Raw genomic sequence first — 12,987 nt, forward strand, 5'->3', positions numbered from 1 at the left:
TTCCTGCCTTTCCCCATACCCTTTGTCCATTACATATAGTTTTAATCACATACCTGACAATCTCCCATGTTTTCCCCCTCACCCAACCCTTCTCCTCAACTACATGGGCCACCTGACCCACCCTCCCAACCCTAACCCCCCAAGCCTTCAAAGTCCCACCCAATAATATACCTATGTCATCATCTTATCCCTTCACTCCACAAAAACTTACCCACATTTTATCATAGATTTCTCTCATGTAGACATCAGCTCACACACACACACCCCCATTTCCTATAAGCATATCGTCCAGTCTCTAGCTCTCTGAAACAGTCTGATTTGCTTAATTCATGTCAGAGAGGATATATAGTATTTGTCCTTGAATGTCTGGGTTACTTCACTCAACATAAGGTCCTCAAGGTTCATCCATGTTATCCCCTGTGTTAGTACTGTATTCTTTCTTAGAGATGAGTAGTATTCTGTTGTATGTATATACTACATTTTGTTTATCCATTCATCTTTTGATGGGCATTTGGGTTGATTCCAACTTTTGGCAAAAGTGAATAATGCCACTATGAACATTGATGTGCATGTATCAGTTTATGTCCTGGTTTTTAGTTCTTCTGGGGATATACCCAGCAGTAAAATTGCTGGTCATATGGCAAATCTATAGCTAGTTTTTGAGGAACTGCCAAACTGTCCTCCGGAATGGCTGGATTCTTCTACATTTCCACCCACTGTGGATAAGGGTTCCCATTCATCTGCATCCTCTTCAAAACTTGTAGTTCTCTATTTCTTTAATAGCCTCAAGTCTAATTGGTAAGATGGTATCTCATTGTAGCTTTGCTATGTATTTCTCTAATAGGTAGTGATGTTGAGCATTTTTCATGTGTCTTTTATCCATTTGTACTTCTTCTTTGGAGAAGCATCTGCTCCGATCTCTTGCCCACATTTTGAATGGGTTGTTTGTCTTTTTATTTTTGAGAAATAGGATTTTTTATATATGTTGGATATTAGGATCCTATCAGATATATGATTATTAAGTATTTTCTTCCATTGGGCAAGTTGTCTTTTTACTTTCTTGATAATCGCCTTTGAGGTGCAAAATGCTTTAATTTTGAGGAGGTCCCATTTATCTATTTTTTCTTTGGCTTTTGTGTTTTGGGTGTGAAGTTCATGTAGCAATTTCCTATTACAAGTTCCTGTAGATGCTTCCCTACATTGTCTTCCAAGGTCTTTATGGTCTTGGCTCTTATATTTAGATCTCTCATTTATTTGAGTTGATTTTTGTATAAGGCATGAGTTGGTAATCCTCTCCTTCTTTTGCATATGGATATCCAGTTCTCCAAGGACCATTTGTTTAAGAGGCCATTCTTCCCAGTTTAGTGGGCCTTGTACTTTCTTGAATATCAGATGACTGTATATATGAGGATGTGTGTCTGAACTCTCAATTCAGTTTCATTGGTCAGTGTGTCTATCCTTCTGTCAATACAATGTTGTTTTGACCACTGTAGCTTTATTGTATGATTTAACATCAGGTAATATTTTTTCTCACATTTCATTTTTCGTTTTCAAATGTCTTTGACTGTTTGGGGCCACTTTCCCCTCCAAATAAATTTCATAGTTAGTCTTTCCAGTTCATTAAAAAATTCTGTGTTGATTTTTATTGGGTTTGCACATTAACTGTGTAGATGAGTTTGGATAGGATAGTCATCTTAATGATGTTTATTCTTCCTATTCAAGAACAGGGAGTATTCTTCCATTTATTTAAGTGTTCTTTTATTTCCTTTAACAATGTTGTGTAGTTTTCTCTAATATAAGTCCTTTACATGTTTAAATTTATTCCTACTGATATATGGCTGACAGGGAGCTGTACAGAACATATGTCCAGGGTGCATGGTAATGTTTGGATATACTCATAGTGGCAACAATTGAAAACCACAGCAGGGGAGGTACTGGGTTCCTGGCCAGTGGTGCTCTGTCGTGGTCCCTAGGGGAACAGCGACAGTCTCCCAGGTGCAGTGGCGGGGACCGGGAGGGAGTGAGGTTTCAACAGTGAGCCCCTGACGCTAATGACTATGCTTGTGAGCTGATAAGCCTAAAATAAGAACAAATCCTACAGCAGCATTGTGCCTGGGAATTTCCTCCTGTCAGCCATCATGTTACTCAAATGTGGTCAGGCTCGAAGCCAAACTCAGCATGTAAATGCAATGCCTTTCCCCCAACGTGGGACATGACACCCGGGGATGAGCCTCCCTGGCACCAAGGGATCACTATCAACTACCAACTGATGATGCAACTGGAAAATGACCTTGTACAGAAGGTTCAATGCGGATCAGCAGAATATCCCTGTCTACATAAAATAACATGACTTTAAAATGCTGTTTGACCTAATGTAAGGGGTAAATGGAAAGGAGAAATGAGTTTATATGGCTACGAGTCTCTAAAAAAGAGTCTGGAGGCTGGCAGAAGGATTTCCCTTATTCACAACTGAGCAGAGTCTAAGAGACAGATAAAGCAGATACAACCCCCAGGGTATTGGTTCCTTTGAGGACTAAAGAGACCCATGGGAGTTATGGTCATGGCAGATGGGGCTAACTACCAGGTCAGATGGCCCCTCTTTGGAACTGGTGTTTATATGTGATGAATCTGGACTCAGATGGGAGCTCTCTTCATAAGACTTTCATGCTAATGTGCTGGAGTTGCAGTTAGTGTTGGGGTTTAAGAGATATTTAGGGGATTTGAATCTCTGGACTGACAATGTGATAGCCAGGTCCTGAGCCTCAACAGACTCCAGCACCTACAATCTGATTTATTGGACTAAGCACACTCAGCTAATATGGAGTTGAGGAAGGACAACCACCACACCATGGAGCCTAGAGTGCCTACAACTGAAAGCAGGAGGATTGTATCCAGTATCCATGTGGAATCTGAGCCTCGTCTTGACATAGAGATGCCATGGACATAACCAATCCAAGGTCCACAGAGAAAAGTTGGCATTGGAGTGGAGTGAAAAAGTGGACAGGGTGGCTGATATGGGTATGGGGAATGGCAGGAAGAGATGAGATGTGGAGGCGCCTTTGGGACTTAGAGTTGCCCTGGATGGTGCTGCAGGGGCAATCACTGGACATTGTAAATCCTGCCAGGGCCCACTGGATGGAATGTGAGAGAGTATGGGCCATGATGTGGACCATTGACCATGAGGTGCAGAGGTGCCCAAAGATGTACTTACCAAATGCAATGGATGTGTCATGATGATTGGAATGAGTGTTGCTGGGGGGGAGGGGTGGGGTGGGGGTGGTGGGGTTGAATGGGACCTCATATATATATATTTTTAATGTAATATTATTACAAAGTCAATGAAAAAAAATGAATAAATTTATTCCTAGGTATTTGATTTTATAATTGGTATTGCAAATGGTATTTTTTCTTGATTTCCTCCTCAGATTGTTTAATATTGGTGTAGAGAAATCCTACTGATTTTTACACATTGGTATTATACACTGTGACTTTACTGAACACATTTATAAATGCTAGAAGCTTTGTTTTAGATTTCTCATGGCTTTCTATGTAGAGAATCATGTCATCTGCAAAGAGTGAAATTTTACCTCTTCCTTTCCAATTTGGATGCCTTTTATATCTGTTTCTTGCCTCATGCCTGACAAGGTACTTCTAACACAATTTTAAATGGGAGAGGTGATAATGGGTATTCTTGTCTTGTTCTTAATCTTAGAGGGAAAGATTTTACAATTTCAGCATATATGATGTTAGATGTGTGTTTTTCATATATATCCTTTATCCTGTTCAGAAAGTTTCCTTCTATTCTTATCTTTTGCAGTATTTTTATTAGGAAAGGGTGGGTATTTTGTCAAATGCTTTTTTCTACATCGATAGATATGATCATGTGATTTTTATTTTTATTTGACCTGATTATATGGTGTATTACTCTGATTAATTTTCTTATGTTTAGATTTCATTGCATACCAGGGATGAAATCCACTTTGTCATGGTGGATAATTCATTTGATGTGTTGCTGAATACAATTAGCAAGTATTTTGTAAAGGATTTTAGTATATAGGTTCATTTGAGAGTTTGGTCTGTTAATTTTCTTTCTTGTGGTGTCTTTGTTTGCCTTTGGTATTATGGTAATGTTGACATCAGAGAATGAGTTACACAATGTTTCTTTTATTTCAATTTTTTGTAAGAGTTTAAGCAGAATTGGAGGTAGTTCCTTCCAGATGTTTGGTGGAAGTCACCTGCGAGGCTGTCTGACCCAGGGCTCTCCATAGTTGGGAGGATTTAATGACAGGTTTTTTCTCTTTACTTGTGATTGGTTTGTTGAGATCATCAGTTTCTTCCTTTGTTAATGTCACCTGCTTATGTGTTATTGTTGGTATATAGTTTTTCAAAATATCCTCCTATGATTCTTCTTATTTCTGTGGGTTCAGTGGTGATATCCCCTTTCTCATTTCTTATTTTGTCTATTCACATTTTTGTTCTTTTTTCTCTGTTAAACAAACACAGGAAAAAGCTAAGGGTTTGTCAATTTTATTGGTTTTTTCAAAGAACTAACTCTTTGTTCTGTTTATTTTTTCTAGTGCTTTCTTATTTTCTTTTTCATTTAGTTCTGCTCTGAAATTTGTTCTTTCTTCATCCTTTGGGGTTATTTATTCTTTCAATAATTCCTCTAAATGTGCAGTTATTTGTTTGATTTTAGCTATTTTTCTCCTTTTATATATGAATTTATGGCTAAAAATTTCCCTCTCAGTACAGCTTTTGCTGCATCCCATAAGTTTTAATATGTTGTGTTATCATTTTCACTTATTTCAAAGTAGTTGCTGATTTCTTTTGAGATTTCCTCCTGGGCCCACTGTTAGTCTAAGTGTGTGTTGCTTAACTTCTATATCCTTGTGCCTAATCTGGTTCTCCAGCCCTTGAAGACTTTCAGTTTCATCCCACTGTGGTCAGAGAAATTATTTTGTATAATTCCAATCTTTTGGAATTTATTGAGACTTTCTCTGTGGCCTGGCCTGTGGTCTATCTGGGAGAATGATCCATATGGACTTGAGAAGAATATATTTATGCTGTATTTTGTTGTAGTGTTCTGCATATGTCTATTAGGTTCAGATTCTCTAATAAATTATTCAAATCTTTGTTTCTTTATTGATTCTCTGTCAAGATGTTCTGTCTAGTGATGATAATGTTATATTAAAGTCTCCCACAATGATTGTGGAGTCATCTATTCCTCCATTTAGTTTATCCAGTGTTTGCCTCATGTATTTTGAGGCACTCTGATTAGGTGCATAAATATTTATGATTGTTCTTTCTTCATAGATTACCACTTTTACTAATATGTAGTGCCCATTTTTGTCTCTCACAATAGTTTTGTTTTTAAAGTCTGTTTTGTCTGATATTAGTATAGTTACTTTTGCCTTTTTTGGTTATTAGTTGCTTTTAATATGATTTTTCAGCTATTCACTTTCAACCTTCTTGAATCACTGGGTCTGTGGTGAATTTCATATAGACAGCATATAGATGGGTCACATTTCCTTATCCATTCTGCCAATCTGTGTCTCTTGACAGGTGAGTTTAATCCATTAACATTCAGTGCTATTACTCACAAGAAATTACTTACATTAGCCATATTTTCTTTGAATTTGTGTGTGTCATATGTTGTTTTTATTTCTTTTTTGTCTTTTTTGTTCATCTTAAACTGCCCTCCAACTCTGATTTCATTTTTTTTCTTTCAAGCTACAGAATTCCCCTTAGTATTTCTTGAAGAGCACATTCATTATTGGCATACTCTGTTAGTTTCTGTTTATCTGTGAATATTTTGAGCTCTCCATCAATTTTGAATGCCAGTTCTACTCAATAGAGTATTCTTGGCTGGAAAATTTTTTTTTTTAGTATCTTGACTATGTCATACCACTGTCTTGTGGCATCCATGGTTTCAGATGAGAAATCAGCATTTAATCTTACTGAGCCTCCCTTGTGTTCGATGGTTCTCTTTTCTCTTACTGCTTTCAATATTTTCTCTTTGTCTTGAGCATCAGATAATTTCACAGATATGTTTTGGACTAGGCCTTTTGGGATTTATACTGTTTGGGTTGTGCTGTGATTCCTGGGCCTGTACCATCCATTTCCCTCAGTAAGTGTGGGAAGTTTTCAGCCATTATTTCCTCCAAAAAACCTTCTGTCCCCTTTCCCTTATCTTCTTCTTCTGAGATATTTGTGCATTTTGTGTTGTCATTCTGATCCCTAAGTCTCTATTGGATTTCTTCTAACTTCTTATCTAATAATTCTACTCTTTCTTTGATTTCAGATTTAATGCTTTCCACCTCAATAATTCTTTCCTCTGCCTATTCTATTCTGCTGTTATTTGCTTAGAGTGTTTTTTTTTAATTTTTTTTATTTCTTGGATTGTGCCATTCATTACCAACAATTCTGTTATCTATTTCCATATGTTTACAATTTCTTCAGTACGCTCTGCAAGTGTTTTCTTAATATCCTTAATCTCTTCTTTCACTTCATTATAATGATCCATGATATTAGTTTAGACATCTTTGTTTAGTTGTTCAATGTTCTGCTTCTCTTCCTGGTTTTAAGTTTTTTCATTGGTGTGGGCCATATCTTCCTGATTATTGGTATGTTTTGTAATTTTTTGTGGCTCTCTGTTCATCATTTTATCTTGATGGGTTTCTTCAATTGGTTATGTCCTCCATGTAGTCTCAGGTTTTATTTAGTTGCTGTTTTTGTGGGTGTATTAAGTTTTCTATTTTACACTTTTTTCTTCTTAGTTTATTTCCTTGTTGTTGTCTAAGTTCCCTTGAATGAAAAAGTTTACGTCCAGGGGAAGCAAAAGAAGTGAAAAAAAAAGATTTAATAGTAATATTGATAATAAATGTTAGCAGAAGAATCATATAAGACCTAAGGGATTGGATATTAAACTCATGTAACTGTGTAGAAATACAGGAATAAAAACGTGGTGCATCTCCAAGGAAATGGGGAACTGAATATCAAAAAGAATATAGTGTGAATTAACAGGTCAGTATGATGAAGAGAGAGGGAAAGAGAAAAGAAAGGATAAAAATAGAAAGTTAATAAGGGATAGAAAACCAAACGGTTAGAATTAAAAAGTCAGAAAAATTGGGGACTAAACAAAGGTAATTGGAATGTAAGGACAACAACAGAAGGTGGAAGTTAGAAAGATACAGGAGGGAAATGAGACAGCATTGATTGCCAAAATAAGTACACACAGAAATGAGAAAATCAAGAAAGTGGAATCACACCAATCAAGAAACAAGCTGGCAGCATCGAAATGACTCTCAGTCTCTTTGAAAGAGAGCACCCACACCTTCCTGGGAACCCTAAATATGCTCATGGAAGCTTATTAAGCACTTCCTACTGTCCCCCTCCCTTAGAGGAGTTGTACAGGACTAGTTAATTGCCTGGCTCCACCTTCTCCCAGACTAATTTTCCCTATCCCAGGGAGGTTAGGTAAAGCAGACTGCCTCAGCAGATTTACCTCTCCCTTCTTCCTGGTTTCTCCAGAGGCCAGCTGGCCATACTTCTGAAAGCTAAAAAAAGGGGGGTCCAGATCATAGAACCCACACTCAGGGGACCCCTCTCCACTTTTCACCAGAACCCTCCCACTCTCAGAATTTGTCTCTTCTAGCTGACTGACTGGCAAGAGTCAGGGAATGCTTTGGCTTCCTGCCCTGAGGGAGGGGCTCAGCTGTCCAATAGCTCCTGCATGAAGCATCAGAAACTCATGGTTTCACCTTGCACAATCATTCTTTTTGTTATGCTCTCTGCAGATGGATGCCCTTAAGCCTCCTGCTTTTTGCGTTCCCAAAACAGCTCAGTCAGGAAGGATTTTGCTGCACTCAGTTGTTTTATTTAGGCGAGATGATGTAGGTGTACTTAATCTGTCACCATCTTGCCTCTCTCCATTTTTTTTTTCTTGATTGAATTCTTTATGCTGCGGCGGCTTGCTCAGTCGGTAGAGGTGAGGTCTGGCTGCGGAAGAGGGGTCGGTCCAGCTCTGGACGAGGGGTCGGTCCCACTTGGGACGAGGGGTCGGTCCGGCAGCAGACAAGGGGTCAGTCTCACAAGGGGTTGCGCGGTTCAGCTGACGGGGTCGCCCGGCAAAGCCGGCGAAGAAGGGGTCGCCCAGAGAAGCAGGCGACGAACTGGGGACAAGGGAGGCCAGGCCCTTGTTGGGGGCTCTCAGGACTGGAGGGCGCACGGCAGAAGAACTACCGAGGAGACAAGGTAAACACGCAAGCCCACTATATTGAGAGAGAGGCAACAGTTTTATAGGGGCTGGGGAAGGCTGATTGGTCGAAGCCACGCCCTGTTCTGATTGGTTGCCGGCGAAAGGTCAGTGGGCAGTACTGGATGGGGGAGGGGTGGTGATTAGGGATTGGCTGTTGCTGTTGCTGGGGGAAGTGGCAGGGTTTAGTGATTGGTGGCTACTGTTGCTGGGGTAGAGGGCAGACTGGAGTTTCCCACCCACGCCTGGCTGTTGCTGCTGTCGGGGGAGGGGAAAAGGACAGACTGGATTTTTCCGCCCACGCCTGGCTGTTGCTGCTGTCGGGGGGAGGGAAAAGGGCAGACTGGATTTCTCCGCCCATGCCTGGCTGTTGCTGCTGTCGGGGGAGGGGAAAAGGGCAGACTGGAATTTTCCGCCCTGCGCCTGCGCAGGGAGAAGGAAGAAGAAGGGTGCCGCCCCACAGGCATCATGTGGTGCCATCCGGGAGGAGGGGCGGCCGCGGAAGCATGGCTGCCGAGAAGGGGAGACCCGAGGGCACTCTGCGCCCATGACGAGCTCCCTTCAGGGGTGGCGGTGAGTCCGACCAGCCACCCTATTATGGGGGCAGCAGCTTGGCCTGCCATGGCTGCACCCCCGCCAGGCCAGCAAACCACACTTCAGCCCGAGGGGTGACCGCATTATGCAAAGTCTTTGTTAATTTCAGAAGAAAATAAGTTAATATAGGAAGGAAGAGAAGTTGGGAAGAGTGCTGGTGAAGGAAGGGATGGGTCAGTGTGAAAGGACCTTTGTGCAGGAATGCCAAACCCAGCAACTACACAGGGTGAAGGACATGTCACTGCTATTTGATAGGATTTGTCACCTTGTTGGTGAATGAATTGCAATTGCTTAAAGAATTTTATCATATCACAGTTTACATAATGATTTCAAGTACTTTTCACAAGTGAATCAATTTTCTCAGTTTATTCAACTATTTTAAAAGCAGAAACCTGGGAATGATATCTACCCTTTCCCCCCACATACCATCTAACTCTGTAGGGCACAGCTTTCTACTGGGATTCCCTCATTTTTGTCTGGAGCCAGAACCCTCAGCCCAGAAGAGAAGTGGCTCTTCTCATTCAAGACCCCCAGCACTTGCCCTCTGAATTTGAGTCATTTTCTGGTTGCATAGCAAACAGGAAATCTGCTTCTCCTCCCTTGGGTCTGACCAAGGCCACCAGACATTGAGCAGTGGGGCCAGGACTGAAGAGACCACAGTAAGCAGTAGCCATGTTTAAGGGTAAAGAAAACATGTTGAGGTCTGGACCTCAGAAATTCAGGGTCACCCCATTCCTCTCTGCACCCCTCCTTGGTCTGCAGGCAACATCTTCAGACTATTACACATAGCTTCAGAGAGAGGGAACCCGCCCCATTCCCCACAGACAAAACACCAAAGGTCAGTCCTGAATGTGAAAGAGAGCCCAGTGCTGACCCTGGTTCTCCCTTGCCTCTTCAGGTTTATGGGTCTTGGTCTGTCCCTTTCCTTCACATGGCCTCAGTGTCCCCATCCCTAAATGAGGGCCTAGGACACATATGTCAATTGTAGAATTGGAATAGAGCCTGAGGGAGCTTTTGTTGATTCACTATCTTTTACCCTATTTATCCTTGAATAAGCCAACATAAGCAAATTATGTCTAGAATTAAATTCATGATCATCTTTGGAAATGGTTATTATGAAAAAGAAACTAATATTTTAATCACAGATATTTTTTTGTTTAAAAATTATTTCAAAGCTGTTTTGACTCTTGACCCCTAACTGAAATCCTAAAATGACTGGGCATAAATAAGACATTAACAGAGTAAGGGATTTACTGTTCTTTTATTATTCTCCCAATTACTGTGAACAATTAAAAGAATCAGGGAGTTATTGTTAAGTAAAAACAGTTCAGGAGAGTGACTGTGGCTTACGTATTGAGTGCCTGTCTCCGACATGGGAGATTCTGGGTTTGGTTCCTGGTGCCTTCTGAAAAACACAACAAAAAAGAAACACCAAGGAAACAAATGGAAAAAAAAAGCCTCAGGGGATAAGTGATGATTTCTCACTTAAAACGTCCCAGGTTCAATCCCTGGCCCTGGGATCTCAAAAAAAACCCACCACATCACAAAAATTCAAAGCCCCTTACCTGGCAGATCCAGTCACAGAAATTCCTCTACTGTTTTATTTTTCCATAAATAATATAACACCAGTTTGTTATTTCATTTATGTACCAAACTCTCCTAACTGGCTCTCCTGTTCATAGAAATCCTTAAAATAAATACATACCAAGAGCTAAAAGCATCTGTAAGTAGTTAAGATTTCTACTTTGAAATCATCATCAGAGCTAACAGGGATGCCTAGGTTTGCCATGACCCTGGACTACCACGTGGCATTAATCTGCATCTTCTGCCCACAGGATCAGAGCTGTGAAAGGGAGGCTGTGTATCTGTGGGTCTGGGGCCCAGGAGGAACAGGACTCAGAGAAGGTGACCACTCAGGGGGTGGCTGGTGGGGAAAGACAGAGAATGAGCAGGATTCTGCTGACCAAAAATAGCATTGTTCCTGAGCTTATGGAGGAATGGGAGGGTTAGGGACTACATAAAAAGGACAGGGAGGGGGAAAGGAGTTGTCTTAAATTGTCATGTTTCCATGCAAAAAAAAATCATGTACAATTGTGTCTAAGCACCTGTAAACAGAGTGATAGAGAGGGTTTATTGCGTACTTTTAAGTTAATATGCATAGACATATCTAAATAGGTAGACATTAATATTGGTGTGAATGTGTCTGTAGGTAAATATAGCCACAGTTAGTTTGGCCCTCACAGGGCCTATAGTCAGTCTTATTTAGGCAAGTGCCTGAGTAGGAAACAGGGTTGTGGTCTGTAGACCAGGACAGAAAGTGCTCATAAGAGACCCAGGTGGATGTCTACATAAAATACCATGACTTTAAAATGCTGTTTGACCTAAAGTAAGGGGGAAATGGAAAGGAGAAATGCGTTTATATGGCTACGAGTTTCTAAAAAAGAGTCTGGAGGCTGGCAGAAGGTTTGCCCTCATGCACAACTGAGCAGAGTCAGAGAGACAGATAAAGCAGATACAACCCCCAGATATTGGTTCCTTTGAGGGCTAAAGAGACCCATGGGAGTTATGGTCATGGCCGATGGGGTTAACTACCAGGTCAGATGGCCCCTCTTTGGAAATGGTGTTTATGTGTGATGAATCTGGACTCAGATGGGATCTCCCTTCATAAGACTTTCATGCTAATGTGCTGGAGGTGCAGTTAATGTTGGGGTTTAAGATATATTTAGGGGATTTGAATCTCTGGACTGACAATGTGATAGCCAGATCCTGAGCCTCAACAGACTCCAGCACCTACAATCTGATTTATTGGACTTACCACACTCAGCTAAGATGGAGTTGAAGAAGGACAACCACCACACCATGGAGCCTAGAGTGATTACAACTGAAAATGGGAGGATTGCATCCAGCATCCAGGTGGAATCTGAGCCTCCTCTTGACATAGAGGTGCAATGGACACAACCAATCCAATGTCCACATAGAAGAGGTGGCATTGGATTGGGAAAAGTGGACATAATGGACAAAGGGTATGGGGAAAGGCAGGAAGAGATGAGAGGTGGAGGCGTCTTCGGGACATGGAGCTGCCCTGGATGGTGCTTCAGAGGTAATCACCGGACATTGTAAATCCTCACAGGGCCCACTTGATGGAATAGAGGAGAGTATGGGCCATGATGTGAACCAATGTATATGAGGTGCAGAGGTGCCCAAAGATGTACTTACCAAATCCAATGGATGTGTCATGATGATGGGAACGAGTGTTGTTGGGGGGGGGGGGAGAGGGAGGGTGGGGGGGGTGGGGTTGAATGGGACCTCACATATATATTTTTAATGTAATATTATTACAAAGTCAATAAAAAATTAAAAAATTAAAAAAAAAAAGATTTGTGTACAAGATTGTATGTGGAAATATTTTCCATTCTCTTGAGTAAATATGTACAAGTGGGGCTAAAGGACTATTTGTTAAGTGTATGATTTACTTTAGAAGAAACTGATATTATATTCCAAAGTGGCAGTTTTGTTTTGTTTGGTATTCATATGAGTAAAACATATGAGTTCCTGTTGTTCTGCATTCATGCCACTATTTGATATTCTCATTTTTTTCAAAGTAGTGGTAGTGGTGTCTTAGGAGGTTCTAATTTGCATTTCCCTCATGGCTAATATGTAGAACTTTTTTTCATATATTTTTTCCTACCTATGTATTTTTTTAAAAGGTACCATTAGGATCACTTAGGTATTTCTAAAATTAGAATGTTTGTATTCTTATGGTTGAGGTTTTTTCTAATGGTCAAAGAAGAAGCTTCCTTCCTTCATTTTACTCCCCATTGAAAGTAACTGTGACATTCAGAACATAGCCTGCTGCAAACACACAATGAGACATTTAATCATGAGCTGTACTAGGTTAGACATGCTTATGATTAACCAGGAAAATAAATTCATGTGTTATGATTCATTGTTAACTCTCCATCAAGGCTAGAAACAGGAGAATATATATGGTTGAGTTTTGAGTATGCTTTTTATATATCTCTAATGAAGAAATACAAATGGCCAAAAAGCACATGAAAAGATCCACAGTTCTGTGGTAACCACTCTGGTCAAGGGCAGTCTGGGGCACCTCCCTCAAAAAAAACTCTCTTCTGAGTCCC

Source organism: Dasypus novemcinctus, chromosome 31, assembly GCF_030445035.2.
Source record: "Dasypus novemcinctus isolate mDasNov1 chromosome 31, mDasNov1.1.hap2, whole genome shotgun sequence".
NCBI classification, from domain to species: Eukaryota; Metazoa; Chordata; class Mammalia; order Cingulata; family Dasypodidae; genus Dasypus; species Dasypus novemcinctus.